This window comes from Erigeron canadensis, chromosome 4 (genome assembly GCF_010389155.1).
Source record: "Erigeron canadensis isolate Cc75 chromosome 4, C_canadensis_v1, whole genome shotgun sequence".
NCBI classification, from domain to species: Eukaryota; Viridiplantae; Streptophyta; class Magnoliopsida; order Asterales; family Asteraceae; genus Erigeron; species Erigeron canadensis.
Window position 1 is genome coordinate 34,442,716 of NC_057764.1, and position 27,807 is coordinate 34,470,522.

At 29.9% G+C, this 27,807-nt stretch overlaps 1 pseudogene; it reads left to right on the forward strand.

Annotated features, from left to right (window-relative positions):
• On the forward strand, window positions 1-27,582 carry LOC122597464 (annotated as a pseudogene).
• Window positions 27,583-27,807: the final 225 nt, after the last annotated feature.

Sequence of the window (27,807 nt, forward strand, 5' to 3'; positions counted from 1 at the left end):
ATGACAGGTATAAACAGGGGAACACGTAGGGGCCGCGTTGGCACACGTCACCCAAACCACGCGGCTGTTTTCTGGTAAAATTGTTGCTCGTTGATTACGATGGCTAGCCGTCGTACTCGGCAGTTTCAACTGTTATGCCACATCAGATTGCCCAAACATATACAATGTATATATATTATATACAAACTCACGTAAGCTAAATATATATATACCCGTATAGTCGTTTCTTGTATGTGATAACACAACACGAATGCAAGATAAAAATTAAGAAGTCTAGATTGGAGCTAAATGACATCTCGCCAAAGTCTCCGTCCAACTGAGATTGGAATATATTTGTGATGAAGAATGTAATATCTTTGTTTTGTAATCATGGTCATATTCGGTCATCAACCAACTAAATTGGTTAAAGTTTACCTATGTAGATAGTAGTCAAAGGTTTAATCTTCTCTTTAGATAGTTAGATAGTGGTCAAAGGTTTGATCTTTTTTTGTTACCTTTGAAAAACATCTTTACTAGCTAGCTTTAAATAGCAAACTAGAAATAAGACTGTTTACATTTCAACCTTCCTCTTATAGCGTAAAAGACGGTATTAAAATCAAAACCTATAGAAGACGGCGCAAATAGGTCGTTACTTGGCCATTTTCAGTCATTGTTTCAACCGAGCCAAACTTAACTTATTTGTAACACAAGATAAATTATATAGTGGAACTATATTCAAAAGTTGATATGACATTAGTACAATTTTTTTGGGAAATCGACACAAAGAGTGTGTACATATGAATTACATGACTATGTCGTGATGACTTCGTTTTTCATATTTGTTCGATTTCAAACACTAGTTGCGACACGGTATGTATGTTTTGCTTACACAATACGAGAGTATATATGCCGTAACATGAGCTTTTTAATATATGTCTCGTTATTAATGGAATAAAGTACCGAAACTAACATCTAGATAATCACATAATTAATTAGATAATAGATGCAACACACCATATCGCTAAATTGCCTAACATTTTGTCTACTTCTATTTTGTCTACATAAGAACTTTCAATTTCAAAGTTATACCATTCGAAACTGTTACCAAAATGATTTTGCTTTAAAAAAGCGAAAAGATAATCCAAACGCACGTTGGATTTGTCCTAGCCCATCGAATTTCTTTCCCTTTGATATTATTGTAAATGTCTTTTAGCCATTATTTGTTCATCAATCACCATTCTAGCTAGTAATTTTCTTTTTATAATATTATAATTAGATAGAATAAATCCATACACGTACTCCATCAATCATAAATTGCAGACTTTGAACTGATTCAACCATGACTTCATCGAAGGCCGAAATCTAAATTAATCAATTTGTAGAAGAAATTTAATGCTGTTATTATAATATATTATTAAAAATGTAGCTTATACATAGATAAATAATATTAATTGGTAAATGTAAAAAGTATGTGTTGCAAAATGCAAACACTCGGACGCAGATCTAGTTAAGTGTGTGTGCGCGCGCGCGGAGAGTTCCTGGAGACTTCACTAGTTCGATCCCTTTAAGAAGACAGTATCCCAAAGCATTTTTATTATTTGTTTTAGTAAAAGAGAATGAATCGATGTTTTCTCACTAAACCTTATTATAATATAGACAGGGTATTAGTTAATTAAGCTACAATTTAGCTAGGCTGCATGCCTGCATACTTGCATATAGTATGATTTATGATAATATTACCATCAAACACTGTATAAGTTGACTGTATAAGTTAATTATTAATATTTATACGTGATAAATCCGGTCTATAAAACTAAATTATAGTACAAATATCATCATCCTATGCTAATGGCAAAAAAAAATAATTATTATAAATTGAGTATCTCTACTATCCTAAACAATTAATTACAGTTGAAACAATATCATCGTTTTGTTTTTACACACAGTTGAATCAATTATTTTCTATTTTCAAATTTTTATTCATCAAGAAGCGACTCAAAATCTCAAATTAAAGAGGCTGAGCAATAGGCAGATATATTGATATACGAGTAACTTGTTTGGTTTTTAAAGTTAATATATGAATTATATATCGTTACTATTGATATAGCATAACGATAGACAGTTTGTACGTAATTGATGTTGAAGTAGTAATAAGATATGTTTTATTCTAAATTTGACAACTTCAGTCCAACTTAAATTAATATTCACAAAATCCAAAAGTTTCCATTCCTAAAATATATAATTTTATAAAATTGGGGTTGCCACACTAACGACTTTTTAATCACCTCACCATAGAGGCGGTATCAGGAAAACATTTTAAAGGGGACAAACTTAAAAAACTTATGAAAAATAAATCTAAAATGAGGCAAAATTTTAAAAACTTATAGAAAATTTTTAAAAATTTATAAAAAATTTAAAAATACATGACAAAATTTTAATTTAGAGGGGGGCATTGAACCCCCTTGCCCCCTTTAGTACCGCCCCTGCCTCACCATATGATATATATTAGAATATTAATATTCTGTTAGTTTAAAATAAATATCTACACAGTTAACTTTCATTTTTAAATCAATCAAGATGTATTTTAATAATACTATGGCCTTAACCTTTCCTTGTCACATCCTTTCTTTATGTTATATAATATATACTAGTTTTAAACCCGTGTAGAAACACGGACAATCGATAGACCTTCGTATAAAATAATTTTGACGCTACATATAAAAGCAACTTCATCAATTACATGTTTGTTTACGTTACTTGTTATATTAATCATTAAATTTGATTAGTCTCATGTAAAAACAGTCCTTATCCATTCTTTCTTCCAATATACTACAAACCAACCATCACAACTAATAACTTTTACTCACTCCGTTCCATTAAAAGTATCATTTTTTGAATATTAAAAGTCTAAGTTTTACAACTTTGACCTCAAATAATTTTCTTTGTGTTGAAAGATACTTAATAAAAGTTATATTAATTGCTTGTGTATTAAAAGTGTTTTTAATGATATAATTTTCATCAAGTTTTATATAACATAAAAAAATTATACTTAATGTCAAAGTTTAAAGATTAAGACTTTAAATATTCAAAGTAGGATACTTCTAATGAGACGAAGGGAGTACATTAACTTAAATAAGTTAGATCTTTAAAAGAGAAAAGACAACCCAAATCTCTTCCCCATTAGCACTTCGAGTTGCATTTCATTCTACAATATACTTAAATCACATTTTTTCTCCTCACAACCAATAAAAAAATCATTCCATTCTATATACATTAACCCAATACTCAAATCGGAATGCATTTCTTTTTATAGCTACAAAAATATTAAACATTCCAAAATCCCCACCAAAGTAAAACATGAGAAAAATAAGACTCAAACCAGGAAAAAAGAAAGCGAACCAAATGACACATGCTCAAATTTTATCGGTCGCTAAACATATTCCAAGCAATTTATAAACCACCTAATAATGGAAACAAAGTTTTTCTAACACACGAGGGTTTAAATCCCGTGCGTTGCACGGTGGGACGAATGATAATTGATTTCGGGGAATCGATCATTTTTCTCAAATTTACAAATATCCATATGATACAATCTGTTCTTGTAGTCCACTACGTTGATCGATGGAGTTGTCCTGTTGGGTAGCATTGCTAAACAAAGTGGCATCATTGTAATTGCGTAGAAAAAAAATAAAGAGTCACAATTGATTTGGTGTAAAGATCAAGTAATACAACATATGAAGAAGTAGTCACCATGTTAGGAGAAAAGGACAGAACACTTGCTATATTAAAAAATACTTTTAAAACATAAAATTATAAAAATAATACAAAATTAAACATTAATATAGCATTCAAGCTCGAGGAGCTTCAACATTCATATAACTTTGATGCAACCAAGAAGACATAATTACATTAAAACACTTAGTAATAGGTTGTAGTCCAAGTTGTTTCCATTATGCTTATGCCTTATCTAAAGACTTGCAAACAAATTAATAAGTGAAAATTTCTCAACTCACAAATGAGACAAGTCTGACTATGAGATTTGTCAAAACTTGGATACATGAACAAATGATTTTAAAAGGTAAACAAATTGTCAAACAGATAGGAAGAAACATTGACACCATGGACACAATCAAAGCTCATAAGAAATACAGAGATGTAATGGAACAATTCAGTTGTGTGAAAGACCAGAAACCATTGATCATTTGTTTGCAAAAATCCTAGTCTTTGTTACCAATATGTAAATAGTACAACACACTTCCGTACATCAATAAATAGAAGAAGTGTTTCAATGAGTTCCTGCGATTCTTGTGATCAACATCTTATTATAGGCTCACCAGATAAGATAGATGTGGAAGCACTTAATACTCCATTATTCACCCACAAACATTCTTATGAATATAACATATACAATAGGTCTCCATAATCATACATACTTGAAAACGCCAACCGACCCTAATTACAGCTACTCAACATCTTATAAGTCATAATTTAAATTTGGTCCAGACTTCAAAACCATAACTGTAACACCCGTTGTCTTAAGAACCTGGATTTCAAAAACTTTGCCAAACGGCGTTTAAAAAGTAGCGGAAAAGGATCACTTTAAAACTGCTCCATCCGTAACCGGATGGTACCTTTATAAAATGGTGTTACTAACGTGCATCATCAAAACAATATAAATGAAATCCAAGTTATGGCATAAACATAAATGCCATCATTAATACATGTTCATAAATCATGAACGAAAGTAGCCAAGACATAAGGCTAAAAGGGGAAGTCTAAGCATTCAACAAACTATGCTAGTCTTCTTTATTGCATCTACCCATCTCACCGAGCTAATCCTTTCCTAGCTCAAACCTGTTTACCCTGAAGGACACAACATTTTCATAAAAGCAAGTGTTAGCTAATAAAATTAGCTAAGTAAGATACACACATTTTGATAAAGCGTTCTTCATTTTACTTTCATAAAACTTCGTCATATTTTACTTATCAAAACATGATCACATTACACTTCATTCACAATTATCATAGATCAACCCATACTTCCCTTTTCCCACATTGCATCATATTTCATTTCATATCAACATATACATCATATTATCATATACCCACATCTTAATGAGTATCTTATATCATATCAACATAGACTTACCACTTAAACGTAACTTCATATCATATCTTAGCATATCACGCATAAACTTGTCACACGTATTCATATTAGCACATATTCTCACGTCACATGGTGGTCTCACAACGTAAAGCACATATACTTCTTCCACACATATCTTATTATCATCTTAATCATCTTAATCGACTTCATCTTACGTCTTACATATCACACATAACCATATCGCACATATATGCATAGCACATGTAGGACATATACTCCTAATTGCGCCTATGCATCGTTCTTATCACACGTCTCAACACATCTTATTAAATCTCACATCACCTTGTAATCCCACGTCTTAAATTACATATACATCTTTCTCACATATTCATATATCTATCTTAATCGACTTATTCTCACGTTTTACATCTTTACATATTACGCACTAGCTTTACAACTAGCACGATTTCCCACGTCTTACGCACTAGCATTACAACTAGTACGGGTTAAGCTTAACACTTCCCACATCAATCTCACGTATTTAGCTATAGTATTTCCCACGTATTTATCTTTCTTACTTTTGCGCACTAACACTAAGGCTAGAACGATTTCCCACATTTCACACTTTACTTTAACATTAGGTATATTCATTACCTAAGTAATCTCATATCTACTTTAACGTTTAATCCCACTAACGTGCACAACTCATAGCAATTCCCACGTGTATTTAGTGAACTAGACATGTCATACTTAAGTCCCATATACAAGACATCACATATCAACATTAAGGCATATCAACGACATTATCAACAACACATATCTTAAACATATCATAGCAACGTCATTATAAGCATCATACTTCAAATGCACATATATACTTCTACTTTAAACATCATCATATCAACATAAATCATTTCAACATGCATATATTACCACATAACCTCCCGCATAACCCGGAAAACCCAACACATATAAGGTAATCCGATTAAGAGGTTACTTACAGAAAACCACATTTTGTTGTGCCTCCAGCGTGAGAAAAGTCATGTATCTTACCTCGTAGAAGCGTACAACAAATGATAGCGTAAGTTACCGAGCTTTGCAAGTATTCCCGACTACCTATAATCATTAGACAACATAATGAGCTAACAAGTACTCACTTACTTATGGTCATGACTCAAGTCCAAATACCTATAAACATGACTCATGACAATGCTTGATGTATCGGAGGTTCATTTAATACTTAAGGGCTTATATAACTCGACGGAACTCGACATTCACTCACTAAATTAACCTTTCTGGAAATTTGACATCATCATCATCATTTAAAAGCATTACCATTAGAAAGTAGACTCTCTCACGATTTCGTGGATAGCTTATTTGTCAAAAACGGAGTTACGGTTCAAAAGTTATGACCATTTGAAAATTCTGTCGCTATTGCGTCGCAACTATATGTCACTGTTTTCTAGTTGCGCGGCAGCTTAGTAGCTGCGCCGCAGCTAGCCCCGAATCTGCACAAACCTCATTGTTTAACCTTCAAAACTTAACCAAATACACCCCAAACGACCCCAAATCTTATGAACGACTTTTGCACCTCAAATTTCACCATTTTAAGACCATAATGATGCAATGAAATCATTGATTAATCCTTTCTTGATTTGCATCACAATAACAAATGTTTTAGGTTACCGAATTGATCAAAACACACGTTTTTGACATCAATTGATCTTACAATAACCTAGACCAGTTATGGATCTGATTATATGATTGAAAGGACATAAAATCAATGTTATTATACCTTGGATACCTGGAGATTACAAAGAGGATGCAAAAACTTGATCAAAACACTCTCGAATCAACTGAATAACGATGAAATCGAACAATAGAATGCTATGGAACCAAGGGGACAACTAGGGCTTCAAAGGAAGAGTATAATCTCTGTATTATGAGTCTAATGATAGGTTACAAGACCCTTAACCCGTTTTTGAGTTTAACCCTAAGTCAAAACTAGTCTCTAAGCTTCCAAACGACTTATTTTTAGCTCAAAACACTTATGGAGAATACTTACAACCCATTAAACACTTCAAGCTCGTCAAAAGGCATATAAAACATATCTTAAACAATTTAACACATCAATCATTAAGTCACTAAAGCTTTACACGTATAACACATTAAACACATATAGACATTAAATTATTTAAAGGCTTAACAGACACGTATTGTTGACTTAACGACTCAAGTCAACCGTTTAATAAAACGTTCGGGATGTTACAATAACCATTAAAAAGAAGCTTCTTTTACCTTTATGTGGATTCGTCTAAAACGAAGTCAAGGTTTAAAAGTTATTACCATTTTAAAATATGTTAGGAACTCCAACAAACAACTCCAACCTCTGTTTTTGGACTCACATTTGACTCACTTAAATAAACCCGTTTTCAGCAAGTCTTATTTCATTTGAAAGAGCTTCGCCCATACTTTCATTACCTATTTTCAGTTTCTACCAAAACATTATACACAAATAGTTACAGCTTCTAAAAACTGCCAAAAGTCATTTTGGCTGCTGGAAACTCAGCCCAACAGCTCCAACCGGCAGTTTTCCAACCTTTTTTTGAACTACCTAGACGCATCCGTATTCTGAAAATCATACACCATTTGAAAGACCTTCAACCATACTTTCATTATCTACTTTCCGTTTGAAACAAAACAAAATACAGAAAAAGTTATAATCCTTCAAAATCTGCCGCAAGGCCATTTTTGTTTTTTACCCATGTTGTCTGTCGACCCGTTTCAACAACTTATATGACTTGAGTCCTCGACCTATTTCCATAAGCCAGTAACACTTGAAAACACACCCAAAATCTGCAGATTACTTCAAATAACCCAAAATGGACTACCAAAACTTTCAAACCGCTGTTATTTTGCACCAAAACTTTCAGAATTTCAAATAACATAATATATATGGGATACTTCTAACTCAACACTTCCTAAATTTGACACTAAAATGGCCAAACAGGGCAAGTGACCATACTGAAAGATATAAACCATATCCTAACCATTTGTGTAAATCATTCATGGAATGTCCACAATAGCACAGTTACATTTGACCTGCTATCCAGAATTAAACAGACCACAAAGACATCTATATGTAAATTGGTCAATCCCACATGTAAGAGAAATAAATAGCAAAAAGAATACAGGATTATGAAGAACCATTAATGGGGCTAAAATTCAATAGGGAGAAAGATGCATCACCTGGCCTGTCGGATGCTTATGATCCGAAAATTCAACATCCGCATCATTTCCTTGAGATGTTCTTTGTTGAGGAGGCGGGGCCTAAAATTGAAAAACACCAATTATAATCCCACCATATTAAACATACTAAAACCAAGAAAATAAAGCTTTGAGTTGCAGACTTTAAAAGACATACATTAGATAGACTAAACCTACACAAGGGAACAAATTGTTGTAGGAAAGCGGGATTTATTAATCTGAGGGAAGACTTGAATGTGTTCAAGGCAGCTATATCATGACTATCAAGATGAAGAGTGCATGATAAGGTTGAAAGGCAGAAATTATCTGAAACTAATGGGATTAAAATAAGAGAGGAACCAAATCCTAAAAACAAATACCAACAAAATCCATATTTTTCTTTGTTGATTTAGTTTAGAGAACCAGTCTTCTCATCTGCTTAATACATGTAATACAAAAATTAAAAGAAAACGCAAGAAATCTCACATAAAAACCCAAACAATCAATAAAGCTTAAAAGAAATCTGAATGAGGAATTTCATCTAACACTAATCAGATTTGTACCTTATCTGATTAACCAAAGTCCATCACATTCTTCCTTTATATATATCCAGGACACCTTTATCATCTGATTCACCCCCTGCATCTTGCATCTAGGACTTCAACAAAAAGAAAACATATTAAAACTTTAAAGCTGTATTCTAGAACTGACCGAGTTATATATATATACATATATATATATATACACACACACATACACTAAGTACGTTTTCATAATCTTACATCTCTCAAAATCAAAAAATCTTTAAAAATCGATAAACACATAGAATGATGTATCATCACCAGCAGCAGCCTACCAACACCAACTTAAGACGAGCATAAATTAAAATCATACAGGAAACGATTTCCAAAGATCAATAACACATTAACTGTGAAAAGTAAGAAATCAGGATAATTTAATATCTTGCATTCTTGCCTCATATACATAAAAAAAAATTTAATATCTTGTAACATAAATATCCAAATATTACCTTCATTATCCCAAAACATCTTATCAGTTTCATGAAGAATCTGCTCCATAAAACCCAGAATACAAAAAAGCTCGTAAAACCAAAACCCAACATTCAAGAACAGTAAAAAAATTAAAACTTTTATATGAGATAACTGCCTTTTTTTTTTCTTATCATTAGTTTCTATTAATGATGATATCAAACCTTCAAAATGACCTATTTTGCACAGAACAATCCATTCGAAACATTTCATCAAACAGTTGAAAGACAATCATCCATCCTGCACACAAAAAAAACACCACAAAATAAATATGTTACTGTATTGTTTTTTGATATACAAGAACCCCCAATAATAAAAACCAAACAACAAAAAGTATATTAGATAGAGTAATAAAATATCAACATCTTATAATCGAAACAATATTGTTGTTTGACTAATTAATTGTTAGTTTCTTCATCTTTCAATAGCTACTTTTAACTTTTATCAAAATATCGCCTCTACCAACTTGGTCTTCCATCTTGAACTTCACGAGCGTTTGAAGCAATCCCTGTAGGAAAAACTGGTTCAACCCAAACATGAAAGACTATCACTCATCCTAAACAATAAAATAAAATACAAAGCCAAAGAGATGAGATTACATCAGAATAAAAGTAAACAAAAACCTGAATTAAGTTCTTGGTTTAGATTCCATTCTTCCCAAGCCTTTAGTTTAATGGGCTTTCTATAGTTGAATCTGCTTGTTCCCTTTTCTGCCTTACTTGTTCCACCAGAATTTTCACTATAAAAAACGATTCCATATGGAAAATTATCAGATTTTCTGCATATGGTTAAATATCAGCAAACTTGCATTTGGTTCTAAAATAAGGGTTAATTATCGGTTATTGAGAGAGAGATTTGAGAATTGAAAATAGGTTATAACAGAAATAGATGAGAGAAAAAATAACTTTTATGGGAATAATATAGTCATTGGGAATAATAACCTTTCAAAGGAAGCTATATGATTCAAAATTTAAAAGTGCCGCTCAGTTCCAATTTTTTTGAGATTTAGTTAATTAAAAAATACATTGATTAGTTGGCTTTTTACAAGATTCAAATGGAAATTTTGAATTTGTGCATGGGAAACATATAAAGTAAACCTGCAACATGTTCCTGATCAACCTACAACACCTCCTTTGTATAGTACATAATATCAAACCAACACAAAATCCAACCTAACTAAATAGTTAAAACAAAAGTAACCTCCTAACTAAGTCCCTAACCAAAATCTTATGTCATCAAATCAACACTTTATACTAACGTGGCCACTCTAATTACTTGACAACACCATTTTCTTAGGTCATCATAGAATCTCCTTTAATAGTATTGTAAGATATGATATGATGTTTTAAATTAGCTACTCTTACTGCTTTTTTGTTGCTAATTAAAAATGCATATTAATTTGTTACTTAATTTTATAGAAGCATGCTGAATTCAAGCAAAATTGACAAATTCAATACTCATATATTAAACTTGACCCTATGTTTTACAAAATTAGTATAATAGTTTTGGTTGCCTAACCAGTGTCGGGGTCTCTACCACTGGTCTGTTACCCATACGTAAGTTATGATGCAATTTGTCTACTTAGTTCACTAGTCTATGTCTATTGTATAGAAAGTCTTAAATATTTTAATGAATTTTCTACATATACTAATGTTATCTATGTTAGTTGAATTTTATTTGGGTAGTTCATTAATTTAGTATCGAAAGAAATGGTAATATATCTGGTTTTCATCACTTATTTGTTTATACAAATGTATCAAATAAGGGAATTGATATCCATACCAAACATTTTGATAAATTTATCAAACTGTACAAACTTTATAACATACAATACAAGTAATTAATGTATAACTTTGATAGATTAATAAAAGTAAATGGTACAAATGTCATCTTTTATCAAATAAATAACAAAGTATATGCAAATATTATATAAGATTAATTGCTCCATTTGATTTAGTCAAATTGTTATTATGTTCAATTTTTTAATGATCAGATTACATATATGTGATGATGGTCACTTTATTCTTAAAAAATAAGTGTGTACCAATATTTGATGAATATATTACAACTTTTCCATAAAACGATATGCACATCTACAGTTGCGGAGACATAATTTATATCCTGAGATCGCCGAAAAGTTTTCATGATACTAATAAATGTAAAGTTTTTCTACAAATTTCAATTTTTCTAGTCTCACTACAAACAATATTGCAGTTGTTCGCACTTTTATTGATTGTGAACAAATTAAAATTTTTGTCACGTTTTATTGTGTGTAAAAATATATAAAATTAAAAGTGTGTAAAAATTTCTCCACACTAAAAATTGTGTAGAACTAAAAGTTCACAATTTTTAGTGTGGACTTTCATAATTATTTGTAACACCTCATTTGTCCACGTTTTTAGTATGGACTTTCATAATTATTTGTAACACCTCATTTGTCCACGGTACCGTGGACAAATGAGGTGTTACAAATGGTACCGTGGACAAATAAGGTGTTACAAATAATTATGAAAGTCCACACTAAAAATTGTGAGTTCACAATTTTTAGTGTGGAGAAAATTTTTACACTTTTAATTTTATTTATTTTTACACAAAAAAGCGTGACAAAATTTTTAATTTTGTTTACACACAATAAAAGTGTGAACAAATGCAATATTGTTTGTAGTGCCTGAGGTTGCCAATTACCTTAAAACTGAATACATACTTAAAAATAATATTAAAAATATAGAGTTTATAGAAATTGTGAGATTGTCATAGCCACCCATAACCACCACATAGCTACTCCGCTGCACATCTACACAAAAACTAACACATAACCATTATTCGTCTCCCTTTTTTTCTTCTTAGCATCATGAATTTTATTATATTTTATTTTATTTATGTTACCCATAACTCTCTAACAATTTAAATAACATAGCAACAAATGCATGTCTATTAGGGGTGAGTATGGATCGGTTTGGTTCGATTTTTGCCTAAAACCGAAACCAAAACCGATCCATTCGGTTTTTAGAAAACCAAAACCATTGGATTTGGTTTTTGTTCGGTTTGGTTTCTCGGTTTTCTGGTTCGGTTTGGATCGGTTTCGGTTTTTTTTCGGTTTTTTTAATAAATTTTGTTTTTTAAGTTTTTTTTAAAATATTATGTTATAAATTTAATTTTCAATTGTTAAGAAAAAAATATGATATAAAAATTCAAATACAGAGAAGCTTTTTATTAAGTAATTATATTTTTTAGGTGTTAAAATTTGTATAACTTTTATAAAACGAATTGTTTTTACTGCACGTTTTTATTAAAAATATACAATTTGTATAAATTTGTACAATAAAAAGATAAAAAGATTAAATTATGAACATATTTATAAATTATAAGTAATAAATATAAATGTAATATGATATAAAAATAAAATAAATTAAAATATATTTAGTTCAGTTCGGTTCGGTTTTGATCGGTTTTTTGGCATATGAAACCGAAAACCGAACCGATCCGTTCGGTCTTTAGAAAACGAAAACCAAACCAATGGATTTCGTTCGGTTTTCGGTTTTTTCGGTTTGGTTTTGTCGGTTTTTTTCGGTTTTTGGTTTTCCGGTTCGGTTTTTGCTCACCCCTAATGTCTATGTTTAACAAACTCCATATAAACATTGGAAAATAAATTAAATTAATATGCAATTAGCCTAAGTAAGATTCGCCCTTTAGTTAAGTAGTAAATTAATTATATAAGATTCGGGTTCAATTTGTTAATCAACCGCCACAATAATGTAGCCGGCGCGAACATTAAAAGAATCTCATATATGGTAACTACATGTTATCATTTCGTATTTAACTAATTTAACTTGCTCCTGTGGAATTTTCTAGTTGTATCTGTCGCACGCAATTTAAATTATATCTAATTATATGAACTCATTAGATTGGATAAGGACTACCTACATGTTATTATTTGACTTCACGGCAAAATAGTTAACAGCATTTACAACCGGCGGTTATTGTGTGCGTTTGCTCCACGAAATATTTTTATAAAAAATAAAATCTATCAAATTAAATTTCAAAGAAATACAGTTTAACGGAATATTTTTGGTTTTTGAAAATTCAACTAATGGAATAAATGAAATTCCTTCTTTCATCTCTTAAAAAATAGAGATTTCATCAAATGATGAATGTTTACATTCTAACATAATGAAATTTTTTTCAACTTTAAATAACCAAACACAATAAAAAATGAAATTTAATTGCAATTTCATCAAACGCGGCCTAATAGTTGCAGCTAAAGCTGATTAGCTATTTTAATGAAAAACAATTGACTAATTACAATGTCTTTAATTTGTTTATAAATAAATTATAAGTTTATTAATCTAAAACTATATTTCTTATCTAAAAATCTATATATTTCGTTAAACTTTATTGTAATTTAAAGAATATCTGTACAATGTGACAGAGCAAATGGGAAGCGGTGGCAGTGGCACTACATATGAGTAATGTGGCGTCGGAGGTTCGTGTTAGTAATGTGGTAATGTAAATTGGTGATAAGGTTTTGTATGGGATTTGTGTTTAAAGATAGATATTTGTAGAGGTGCAACTTTGGTATTCTAGTATTGAGTCGTTAGGTATATATATTATTATATATATAAGATTATGTTATATGTTAACACACGAGATACTTTTAAGTCACATTTTAAACTTAACATTAGGATGAAGTAAGATCTACAATGATCGTTAGTTGGCAGTTATATTCCAAAAAAATAAAAATAAAAAGTTTAACTTGAAATGTGAACGAAATATCTCCTACACTATAGAAGTTTTATGAAATCATTTATTTATATGTTTTAACTTTCATAAAAAATCAAATAAAGAAAATATTAACTAAATATGACAATACAAAATAATTTACTTTACTTACTTTTTTTTTCTACTTTAAATGAACAAATTTTTAGAATTTAATTTAAATCCAACTAAAATCTAAAGACTAAAACAATTTAAAGAAAAGGTTAAATCATGAAATTTTAATTATGTGAAGGGTATAAAATATAATCGGACTTGATTGTAGTTAAGATTATTTTTGTTAACTTAATTACAAGTCACACCATCAATTGTAGATAGAAATTTCATTAGAATATAAATAAAGGAAATATTAGCTAAATATATATGGCAATATAAAATAATTTATTTACTCACATTTTTATTTTAAATGAACAAATTATTAGAATTTAATTTCAATCCAACTAAATCTAAAAGCTAACAATTTATATAAAAAAAAGGGTTAAATTGTTAAATTTCAACTATGTAAAGGGTATAAAATATAATAAAAAAGAAAGGACTTAATTGTTATGAAGGTTAAATTTGTTAACTTAATTAGGTCTCTCCTTATAAGGAGTCGCATATTCCACTATCATTTCACTATTCATCCGGTTTTTACTCTCCGGCTTATAACACCCCCTCCTTATAAACTCCTCTTCTTCTCATATTTTTCCACTCACATCATTTTTCTGGGACCCACTTTCCTTCACAAAACGCAATTCTAATGTTGACACAAACCTTCGGACGCCGGCTTGGACACAACCCTAACTACTAGCTTCTTCGGGTTTGCTTCCATTGGACGCAATTGGACACAAGGAGTTTAAGTCTATAAGGAACGGCCTTACATCATCAATTCTAAAAAACAAACATTTCTTTTAATAGATAGAAAGAATGGGTAAAACAGATATATCAACCGATGTCGTTCGAGTTCATAAGGAAATTTCATATATGTGTCTCATGCATCTAAAACTTAAAAAGTTGTTCTAGCTCAACACCACAAAGAATTTCTTAACTGACATTATGTGGGAGACTAACACATTTCCACTTCATTTGTTTGACATAATAATTAATCAAACTTAATTTATATGCTTAAAAATCAACCTAAAACTTTAAGAATTTAACATGTGGATTTCACTAATTCTTTTTTTTAATCTTGCCCCCTGTTTTTCTATATGTCATCATCTTACTATTAGACATATCTTTAGGCAAACCAATTAAGTTGATTTATCATTATTCGTTTTTCCACTGAAAATTACCGTACATCAGAAAATCATTGTGCATTAATATATATATATATATATTTGCTCTTCGTGAATCTTCTTGTATCGATTTTACCATAATATATAGGTCAAGATCTTGTTTTATTTATTTTACATTAATACTTGTTATACAATAATAACTCATATATATATATATATATATAACCCAAATGACCCCACTTGTTCATCGCTTAAACTAGACGATCCATAACCTATATGGAACAACCGAAGAAGTGCTGCCAACGATTCACAAAACAGTCTAACTCGATCTTCGGTTAAAACCGAATAAGCTGTTGGCATTCTTTTAAGATGTACGTGCATCATAAAGAGTGTTTTAACTTACAAGTAATTGGTTATTCATAAGTACGATAACGGTACCCGCACGTTGCGGCGGTGATGGAGGTGATGTCGGGGTGGTAACGTAATGGCGGCGGTGGCGGTGATGGGGTGATCTAATTGACGGGGCTCCGCATTCAGCCGTACGGACTCCGCGTTCAGATTTAAAAATTCATCGAAAGTATATCGAATAACCACTCTAATGAAAGAGCATGAAATTTTAAGAACACCCATATAAATTTTACAATTTATCGATATACGGTTTTTGAGATAAAAGATTTTGAATAAATTAGAAGAATAAAATGATTTATGGAGGAGAGGAAAAAAAATGATTGGTTGAGATTTGAGGAAATAAAAAGGGTATTATAGTTATTTTAGGTAGAGAGACAAAAGTCGAAGGTAATCAAATCCAACATATATACATATATAACACATAAAAAATAAGGACAAAATATTCTACATGATCATGCATCTTTCGTTTTAATTAATTAGTTTGGAAATGAGGTTAAGTTACAATTCGAGCTAGTTTGTCATAACGTATTTAATTTCCTTTTAAACATGTTGCGTTAGCAAAAGAAGTTCACGGACTTCTTCGTCTTCAGCTAATTTGGAACGCACCCTTTGACAAGAAACTCCCTTACTCGCTATAGAACAAGTGTAGAACGTAACCGTGATGGTGATATAGACTGATATATAGTATATATGCACACATGTCACATTCTGTAAATTCATTTGGGAAACAAATATTGGCGAACATTAATCCGTCTACTGTTTGATGTATGGAACACAACAATTCTTTTAAACGGTAAATTGGAATTCAAGCAAATTAATTTATATGGTTAGTTTTAAATAAGAAAAGTGGTTCAAAGACCGTGACCCATGAGCAAACCTATTCCAAAATTAAAGAAAATAATGTGTGGGACATGTGAAGGGACTTCACCCCTATGGTTGATAAAGCATATTTGGTAAAAGTTGTGGCACTCTAGGGACAAGCTTGCAGCTTGATCACATTTTTAGTTTAGCTTGAGTCATTATCATGGTAGGTTTATCTAACCATTTGTTTTCTTTTTTTGATAATTAACTCTTATTTTTTAATTATAGGTGCATGGAAACATTATGTCATATATATGGTATGTGTCTAATTCAACATTATATATCTCTGTTCATTTACATCTGGTTCGGATGACGTTGAAACTTGTAAAATCGATAGCCATTAGTATCGATCGATCAAGTGTGAATTAAGTATGGTTACGTGTCTTAGGTGATAAGAAATTAAGAAAAGACCGTACATGGAATTGTAAGGACAAGAAGAAGTAAGTGCGGTTGACATATTCTCTTGATGTACCGACAACGTAATGTTTGAAGCTCGCAGTCAAATGCATGTACTTCAATTCAATGCCACCCGACAACAAAATTAACACTTTGTTTCCTCTAAAGTTAAAAAAAACTCTACACATTTTTGCCGACCAAGTTTTTATTATGACATCCATATAAGTTAAATGGATAATGTTTTTCTGTATAGAATATGTATATTTATTATAGTAATGATTAGCTAGTACGAGTAAGTAATTAAGTAACAGGGATTGGGCACAAAGTAGTATCTTTAGTTTTGGAAGACCTTGAATTAAAGGGATCATATCATTGCACGTACATTATTGGCAATTGTTAGTGTAGTCGTCGATCACTAAAATACTACAATTTTAAATTGCTACCGTGTTTAGTTTAAGACATGATTAACGCTTTGAGATTATCTAGTACTAGTAGATTAAAAATAGATGGTTGTTATTGATTAAATTGCGGGGTTAGAATTACAATTGTTGCCTCCTTATAAGCTTTAACTCATTCCAAATTGTCAAGTTTTATGTTTTGTTGAAGCTTCTACCCGTAATTATTAGTCTTAATTAATATGTAGTATATATGACCAAATAAATAAATTATCCATGCGACATACATATATAATGGACATGTGTTTTCATACAAACCTAATATAACTATAGCTAGAAATTAAGTTCAAAACAAGCATTATTGTCATGTCCCTATATCCAATTTTGAAAGAGACAAAAAGCTAATTCACTTTCTCTTTAATCACTTTAGACAAAAAGTGATCAAACCAATGGACCCTCTTTACTTATTATTTTGTGTCCTTACTATTTTCCTTCTACTCACATAAAGTGCATGTGACATCTTCCCGAATCAAATGCACATAATTAAGATCGGTGTGAACTGAACTTACACATAGAATGATAAAGTTCTAAATTTGCAAACCATCGTGTATGCAACATTTTTTCATAACCCGCCTTTCACAATGCATTATTGTTATATATACGTACTAGTCTTAATACTCGTACAATGTACGGCAGTTATATAAATTGCATTATAAAAAAATTCGAATATGTTATACATGATTCATGGGTATGAAATAAATTATGGTTAAAGATGGAAGCTAAATTATAATAAATAGTAATGATAAATATAATATATGTTAGTTAGAGTTTTGGATTTACCTTATATTTTACAATCACATCAAAATCGGAACTTATAAACACAGTGAATGACAACAAATAGCCTTGTGATTTCGGATTGAAAAACTCAAATTTTTGAAATTTTCATGTTAATAACTTATTATAAGTAATAGGAGTTGAAGAATTGAGAAAGAAAATAAGAGATAATTTTATTAATGAGAAAACGATCAATCAAATAAGGTTATAATGTGTTTTGTATTTATAAGCCAAAAGTTAGAGTTTAACTCCAAGTCTAATAAGAAAATTGAATTTATATAAAATTAAAAAAGCTAAATTACTAAAATAAACAAATTAAAAGGAAACGTGTCGATCAAGGATTACGCCACATGTCGTTTCAAGAAGATCTCAATCATGTTTTAATTTATTGGTAGATATAAAAATTATAACTAATAATACTTCAAAAACTATTTAATCGTTAAGAAATCTGACAAGATGTATAATTTTAGGGTGTCGTCAATCGTCATTACCTTATAACGATACAACAAAATAATTAGATCGCTTGAAAATTAAATGACACAACAAAATATATAATTACTTATACTTCAAAAACTGTTTAATCTTCCTTTTTATAACTTTGGCATAACTTAATTAAGCTCGATATGATGGCTATTATATTATAAATGTATGTATACCCGCAAGTACGGATGATTTATCGGTAGTGTATTATATTTATATATATAGATATGAAAAAATTAATTAAGCATGTGGCGTGTGGTTGTTACAACTCACAAGTGAGTGTGTGTGTTTTTTACGGTTAAAGAAGAGAGAAGTGGAAGAGACATGATCGAGTTGACGGTTTAACACGGAAACTTCAAAATGCCATTAACTATTTGGTCGCCACACGTTTTTCCTTCTGTACATGATCGATGATGATATATATGTTAGTCAAAATACCCATTTTGAACTTTGCACGTGAAACATCTCTAATTCCTTAACAAATCAATCACCAGGAAACATCCTTTCTTTTCTTAATTTTCCACTACTTAATTACTTTTGTGATAGATATGCAATTCTCTCTTACGTACATTGTACATTATGTGTTCAATTCGTGTAATTAATTGTTGTATTTAAACTTGAGGAACGTATTAAACAAGATAATGTAAAATATATTATTGTGTATATATATAAAAGTATTCTGATAGATGATCTTTGAAAGCGTTTTCATTATTAGCTAAAATTTATAGTAGTTCGTTTGAGCCCTGGTGGTCGTTTATTTGCCAAACTTACAATATCTGCAAGACACAACCTAAAACTTTATAATGTAGATGTGTCACACTGTTTCATATTTATCTATTTTGCTTTCCAAAAAACTATGTCTTATTCATGAAAAATAAATTTACCATAATACTCCAATATAAGGAGTATTGATATTCTTATTATAAAAATTTGATAAATTTACCATTGTTATGAGACAATATTACATACTTATACAGTATGCTATGAAACATATACAGTATGGTAAACGTATCAAATCATGTGGCCGGTATGATTGTCACTTCCTGGAATCCCGGCCATAATACGCTTTTACTGATGGGGTTTGGAACATGATCGATGTTTGGTTTTGGAAAGTCAATATATTGACTAAAACATTGATTTAGTAGTAGAACGTAATGTTTGCTTTTGGAAATTATATATAGTCAAGGTTCACCCAACCATTGCAAAATTGTCGGCATGCATGCATGCACCAGCACCATATATGATATGAGTCTAAGTTGGTGACTTCAACGTCGGAAATTTTACCACTTTTGGGTGTTGCCGTGAAACTTCTTTGTACGTTGGATTTTCCAAAAAGTTGCGTGTGTACGTAAACGGTAGACCAAGAAAAAAAAACTTTCCTTAAAAGCTATCGACTTTTCAATATATTCGATTAATTGATACCATTTTTGTAATTTACTATTCACATTGTTGTATGATTAATTAACTAGAATTAACTTAACTTATCTTTTCTTTTATATTAATAAAACAAAATTATGATAATTTCATTGTATTTGAAAAGAAACTTTTATAACATGTTAATACATGATCTTGATATTTTTATGACATCATCAAAAAGAAATTTAAAAGTGAACAAAATAAAAAAAAATAAAAACTTATTTCAAGTTATTTTTTAATAGATCATGGAAGATTTCTATTAAAACAAGAACAAATTTGTAGATCAAAATTGATTATTAGTATTTTAGAGTTAGATTGATGTATGAAATTTGAATTATTATTAGATTTTAAACAAAACTAATGTCATATGTTAAACAATTATAATCTTAGCATCACTACAAACATACAATACAAGTGTTCAATATAATAAAAAGTTAAATACGTTCATTGTGTTATATATTAAAAAATTTAAATTCTATTCAGCTACCCGCATAATATACGGGTTAATTAACTAGTATATAAATAAAATAAAAGTATTATGAGGTAATATTTTTAAAAATTTTCCATAGATGGCACAACCATGACTTCTTTTAATTCATACTTTCCATATAAAAAATGTAATTATGACATCATTTATTTAGTTTTTTTTAATGTTTTATATTTTCCAACTATTTTTAAAAAAAGGTTTTAAATTTTCATTAATGTATAATACCATAATGGTCCAAAAAAAGTTTATTTTAAGTTTAACGATTCTAATCTTTATCTCTTTGCTAAATATAAAAATTTATATAGCTCACTTTTAATAATCAATTTTTAAAATCAATCTAAAAAAAAACCTATTTTGTGATGTCATATTTACATTATTAATTTTTATTTTTTAAATAAATATTCACCGTTTGTAATGGGTAATTGCAAGTTGTTAAAAAATAGCAAGCAAGGTTTTGAACTTGTTATTTTTGGAAGTTTTTAAAATATTTATTTTAATGTCTTTATTGTATATTTTAAATCCAACTTATTGTCTCAAACTTATTTTCATGAATGGTTCACTCGGCTCTTATATTATAATATTTATAAAAAAGTTCTGAATTTTTGAGTTTTGACATCAAATTTATTATTTTTATGCTAAATAATTATAAAAAATAATTATAACAATGCTCGAATACTACCTAGGTCGATTAATTAGCTAGTATAATGTATTTGTTAAAATAATATATAAGAATTGAAGAAGACAAGGCGGCATAGTGGTAACAAGGCTTTTGGTCATCATTAAGGGTAGAATCTTGTAGATTTCAAGTTTAAATTCTAAAAATAAAAATATACACCAATATGTGACTTTTAAGGTTCACTAATGACGACTCCAAGTTACGTACTCACAAATTAAAACGGGTGGTCACGTTGGACATAATCAGCTCGCTAAAAATATCTAGCTAATATAAGCAAAAGAGATAAGGAGCAAATTAAAAAGGGTGGTCACGTTTGACTTTAAAATTTTAAAAGTAGACAAAGTTAGTAGAACAAAGGGAGTATATATCTCTTGTATTTTCGCTATAATAAGTACCTGTATAATAAAAAATGCACATATGGTAATTTTGAAGCTTTGGTAGACTGGGATTGTTCAATTGATGTTTATTGTAATAAACAGTAATGTAATCAGGGGCGGAACTACATAGGAATTAGGGGTAGTCGGGGCTACGAGTCCGCTAAATTCATGTACGTAGTTCAAGTTTTTTGAAAAATGATGTATATTTTATTGGTGTTACATGTTAAATAAATATGGGATATCGATAAATATAACCATCTTTAGACTTTTGAAACAGTTTTCTATTAATAAAACTTATAAATATGTATGCATATAACTAAATGATAAAGAAAAACTACTAGAAGTGACATAATTTTTTAAAATTCATTAAAAATAGCAAAAGTTCTTTAAAAAAGTGCTAACAATCGTAACAATTTAATCGTTATCGTTATTTGCATTACTTTATGCGGATACAAGGCTAGTGGAAAAAAAATTTGTGCTACGCGGTTCACTTTAAATTATACGTCTGCCACTGAGTGTAACATGTATTAGCAATTACAAACAATATATGGTAATTTTGCAAACAAACATTATCTAATAATTCAAAAGGCCGGTTGATTTTCCTTAAGTTAAAGATGAGCATAGTTTTGGCCTAACTATTCAGTGATCATCGATGTTTGATTATCTATAAGCTAATAGTGCCTAAATTTTTGTATGCAGATTTATCAATATAACGGTCAATACTCACTTTCTTCAACTAAGTATGCAAGCATTATACCAATATAACATGTTTCGAAAGTCAACAAAAATTCTAAATTATAAAGAATTTTAAAATAATAATCCTATATTATACTGTAATTAATTTGCAAGTTAATTAAGTTTATATCAACTAAGTTAGTTTTTTTAGAATTTAATTAAATTTACAATATATAAATCGTAACAGAAAGTATAAGTTGTGGATATTTTGCCAATACATGTGAATATGCGATAAAAATTACGTATATATGTTCAATGTACGTAGATTGTAAAGAACTAATTAATTAAAAATGTGGTAAATTTGTTTTGAAATGGTAAGCAAATAAATTGGGCAAAACCACGTGCTATAGGTTAGATAAGGCCATATAGATAGATATACATATTAGAGTTAGCTTACGATTTTAAATGTACAATATCATGTTCTTGGCATTTAAGAATCGGATACATGCTCATGTTATATGTTTAATCAATACCTACATATCTTCATCCAAATAGGATGTTTGAACTATATGGTAGTATCATTAATGTGTCACGTATATATGTCTTTTAGACGTATATATTATAATAATAATAACAAGATTATCAAAGAAACTATTGAACCGATGATGAATACATGTTTCATGTATCGATGTATTAGTTACAAGTTACTTCTACATTGAAACAAATAAACGGCAAAGTAATAAAGCAGCAGGCCACCAAGTTACTGAAATGTAAATTCCGCTTAATTTGACCGACCAGCTTTTAAAAGGTAAAGATTGTTCACTCTTTTTGAAATGTCATGTGTCTATGAAGTCAAAATATATTCCGTTTTGCTATTTAATTTTGCCTAAATATTTCGTTGTACTTTAAAGGAATGCGGAGTAGTCTTTGTCTTAGACTTTTAGTGAGATGCTTGGTCAAGTTACTAGCTTAGAATGTTGTTGTTTTACTTTGTCGGGTCGGTAAGAGATGCTCCCTCGAAACCTCTTTGAGTCTTGAGTGGCCATTAATATTCTATATTTTATCGTCATTTTTAATCTTCGATTTCAGTAAATACTTAGAACTTTGTAAAAGTGAAGAACTAAGTTAAGCTACTTAATTACTCTCTTGGATATGTCTATTTTAATACGAGTATATATAATTGCTCAAAACATATAATAATTTAGAGTTTTTTTTCAAATTAGTATAATAGAAAATTTTATTTACCAAACTAGTATACTTTCAAAAATATTTATCAAATTAGTATAGTTTTAAAAATATTTAATATTATAGGTTAAATTTATTTTAATATTATATTTATTAAAAAGTGTGTACAAATTTCTCCACACTTTTATTTCTAAATATTTTTACACAAATAAAAGCGTGAATTTTTTTTTAGTTTGTTCACACTAACTAAAAGTGTGGACAAATGCAACATTGTTTGTAGTGTTGATTAAAAGATAACCAAGTTTACTTTCATGTAAATCCTATTTATTTATTTTATGCACATTTCTTTTATTTTATAGGAATTATATATAATTTTGCTTGACTATATTAAAAGACATATAACTTATATTACAAAGAGAGGGTCGTTTAAAAAAAAAATTTGTTAATGTACGGTTTAACTTTTGGATGATTCTCTTTTGAACCATAAAAAATACACCTATGTATACGTTTGGTTCAAATAAGAACCATCAAAAGTTAAGAGCCATGCTAGAATGACAAACAAATTACAAACTAATTGTTACAAACATAGTTAGCATGTGAGGTGGTTCAATCAAAGAAGAGATAGAAAGAACATGGAGAACACGTAGAGATGGTTTAATTGGTGGAAGTTAAGTTTGTAAAAGGTTTGTAAACCTAGAATTACTCATTTTTTTACTACAAATGTTCGTTTCATAAACGACATTCCAACCAAATAATGTTAACACTAATAAGAATATACGTATGCATAGGTGAATCATGAATGACTTACATCAAAAAAATGTTAATCGCTAATAAGAATATACGTATGCATAGATGTATTTGTTGTTACAAATGTTCGTTTCACAAATGACATTCAACCAGCTTATTAGAATCGAAAGCCCTCTATAGTTACAAATTTGTATGGAAAATAAAATTGCGATTGGGGATTTTTTTTATTCTTTAATTTAATAAATAATTAAATATAATAATATTAAATTAGATATTAACCTATAATGATAAATATTTTTGAAATTATACTAATTTTAATAAATAAGTGTGCCCACCACACTAATTTGAGAAATAAAACTTAACATAATTTTGAAACTATACTAATTTGATAAATATTTTTAAAAGTATACAACTTTGGTAAATAAAATTTTCCATTACACTAGTTTTAGAAAAAAACTCTATAAATTTATAAAATAATTTGTGTATATACATTATCGATTAATGTAGTGGACTACTGGATTAGTGGACCAACATGAGTTTTGGGCTTTCATAGTTTTATACGAGTTGAAATTTGGGTTGGAAAAAGGCTATATATTGTTTATTCAAGTTTTGGGTGGAGTCCGTTTGTCGTAATCAGGGCCCGACAAATACGAGGAATTTAAGCCAACAAAAATTAAATTATATGGTCTAACAAAATACAGTACAAATTAGTGAAATTACTACTCGTATCATTTTCAAAACTTAAATTCCAGGGGGAAAGCGGGTAAAACAAATATCAAAATTAAACCTGTCAAAAAAATAACAAAAACAAAAACAAAGCGCGCGGCAATCCCTGCATTTCAAACTCAAAACACCACATCGCCGGCATTCATTCATCCATATATCTCCAACAAACAAAAACCCTTATTTCATATCCAAATCAACTTCACAATGGAAACTGATGAAAATTGCGTAAACGTCATCAACTGGGTATCACGAAAGCGATCGTCTCCGATGAGTGCCGTCCCCAATTACAAACAAATTCAATCCACAAAAAAACGAGTTGTTTTGGGTGACATCACTAATTTTAATTCACCCAAAATTAGCTTAAACAACAACTCTGATATCATCAAGCAACCCAAAACCCGAGTATCTATCTCTTTCGAGTCGCTTCACGATGAGAATAGATTGTTGTATGCACCTCTTATTTATCAGCATCTTCACTCATTAGAGGTATTCAATTCATTTCTATGTTTGTTCATTTTTTGTTTTGTTTTTTAATATGTTTCAAGTTTGTGCAAATATATATATACAACAATTGTATGTTACTATATTTGTCCCCAAATTAGTGTTTTTTTTTCCTTCTTTATTTATTTATTTATATTTTGACTTATTCTAATATAACTGTTGTTAACAAAAGTGAAATTAGTTTTACAAAATCGAAAGAATGTTAAGTAATTGGAAAATGGTAGTAATTGTTACATTTTTTTTTAAAAAATTTGTGTGCTTTGTATGGCGGAGATTATTTTTCGGACAGGCTAAATTTAGGTAATGTTATACGAGTATTGAGTATATGAATTTCAAGTTAATTGTCAATTAAATGAAATTTTATGTTTATATTTAAGAAGTGGTTTTGTTCTTAGTTAGAATTAACATGAAAATTTGTGATATAGATTGAAAAAAGCAGAAGGCTGTTGCAGAATTATATGGAAAAGGTTCAAAAAGACGTGACAGTAGGAATGCGAGAGACGTTAGTAGATTGGTTGGTGGAAGTAGCAGAGGAGTATAAGCTTGTATCGGATACATTGTTTCTGACCGTCTCGTATATTGATAGATACCTATCTTCACATTCTTTAAGCCGGAACAAGCTCCAGCTTCTTGGTGTAACCAGCATGCTTGTTGCCTCGTATGCTTATAAACCTGATTGGTTCTTTTTTTTATAGTCACGATTCATTAATTTTACTTGGTTAAGTTTATTTCTTTTGTTCATGTTTTAGGAAAATGGAAGAGATTAGTCCTCCCCATGTCGAAGATTATTGTTATATAACAGACAATACTTACACAATAGAAGAGGTTAGTTGACGGTCGTTTGTGCAATTTAGTATCATCATTTCATAATATGATATAGAGAGTGTTATATGTTTTCTTTTTGTGAAATTTATAGGTGGTTCAAATGGAGAAAAAATTGCTTCGTTTTTTGGATTCAGGACTTAGCAATCCAACACCAAAAACTTTTCTTAGGTATGATTTTTGTAAGTTATAACTAATATATGTATAATTTTAACTAATATTTTTACTGAAGTTCACATATCGGGTTTGCAGAATCTTTATTAGAGCAGCAGAAGGAGATAGAACGGTATTTATGCCTAATTCCAAATTTTAACCATTCAACCTTTTATGAAGATTCTGATACATGAAAGCTATATCGGAGGCGTCAATATAAATTTTTTTTGACATCTTAATATGTTTGAATGCAGCCATCCTGTTCATTATTAGAATTCCTGAGTTGGTTCCTCGTTGAGCTAAGCTTGCTAGATTATGGTTGCTTAAGGTTCTTGCCGTCAATGTTAGCAGCCTCAGTCACTTTTGTAGCAAAATTTACACTTCAGCCAGAAAACCCACCATGGGTGAGTAAATTCTCTATTAACATCAGCTAACTATAGAATCTGCAATTAAAAAATGACATAGGCACTTTCTTTGCTTTATTTTTGGTTTTATTAAGTTCATTTGAGTGGTTTACTGTAAAGTTAAGTCATGTTATAAATGGCTTATCTTTTAGGGTACTGGACTTGCTTCTGATATCCCAAGATTCAATATTTGGTGATTTGCAGGATTTAAAAATGCAACGTTGTTCAGGTTATAAGGCATCCGAGTTAAAGGATTGCGTGCATCTCATTCATGACTTGCAGTTGAACAGACGTGCATCATCTTCTCAAGCAGTAAGAGAGAAATACTCACAACATAAGGTAATTGCATATTTCATATTTGATATATAGACTTATCGCGGTTATACATATGGTCTGATGTTTGAAAGTGCCTTTCTTTTTTTGTGAAAACAGTTCAAGTGTGTTGCAGTATTACCTGGCCATTCAGAAATCCCAGCTTCTTATTTTGTAGATACCCATAAAGGCAGTCATAACTGTTGCAGAGCTTGATTCTTAATATATGTCTACAATGTTTAGCTTTTGTTGTAGTAATTTTTCTTTGTTGTTGGAGGATTCTCGGTTTTAAAAAGTTTTGGTGTTGATTTTTAGTAAGTAAATATGTTGATATCCGAATGAGTGTTCATTCAGTTAAGAAATGTTGATTTTATATCAGATGTTCAAACTATACTCACCGAATAAGCGATCCATTATTCTTGCAGTTTATAATTTCCCTTCCAATAGCCTTATTGATTACTGGGTGTAAATTTACTGTACTACTTGTTTGTGGGTTGGCTAACTTCAACTGCATTGACATAGACTAGTAAAGTTAGCAGCGCGCTTACCTTAGAACTTGACTACTTGGATAGATTAAACTGCAG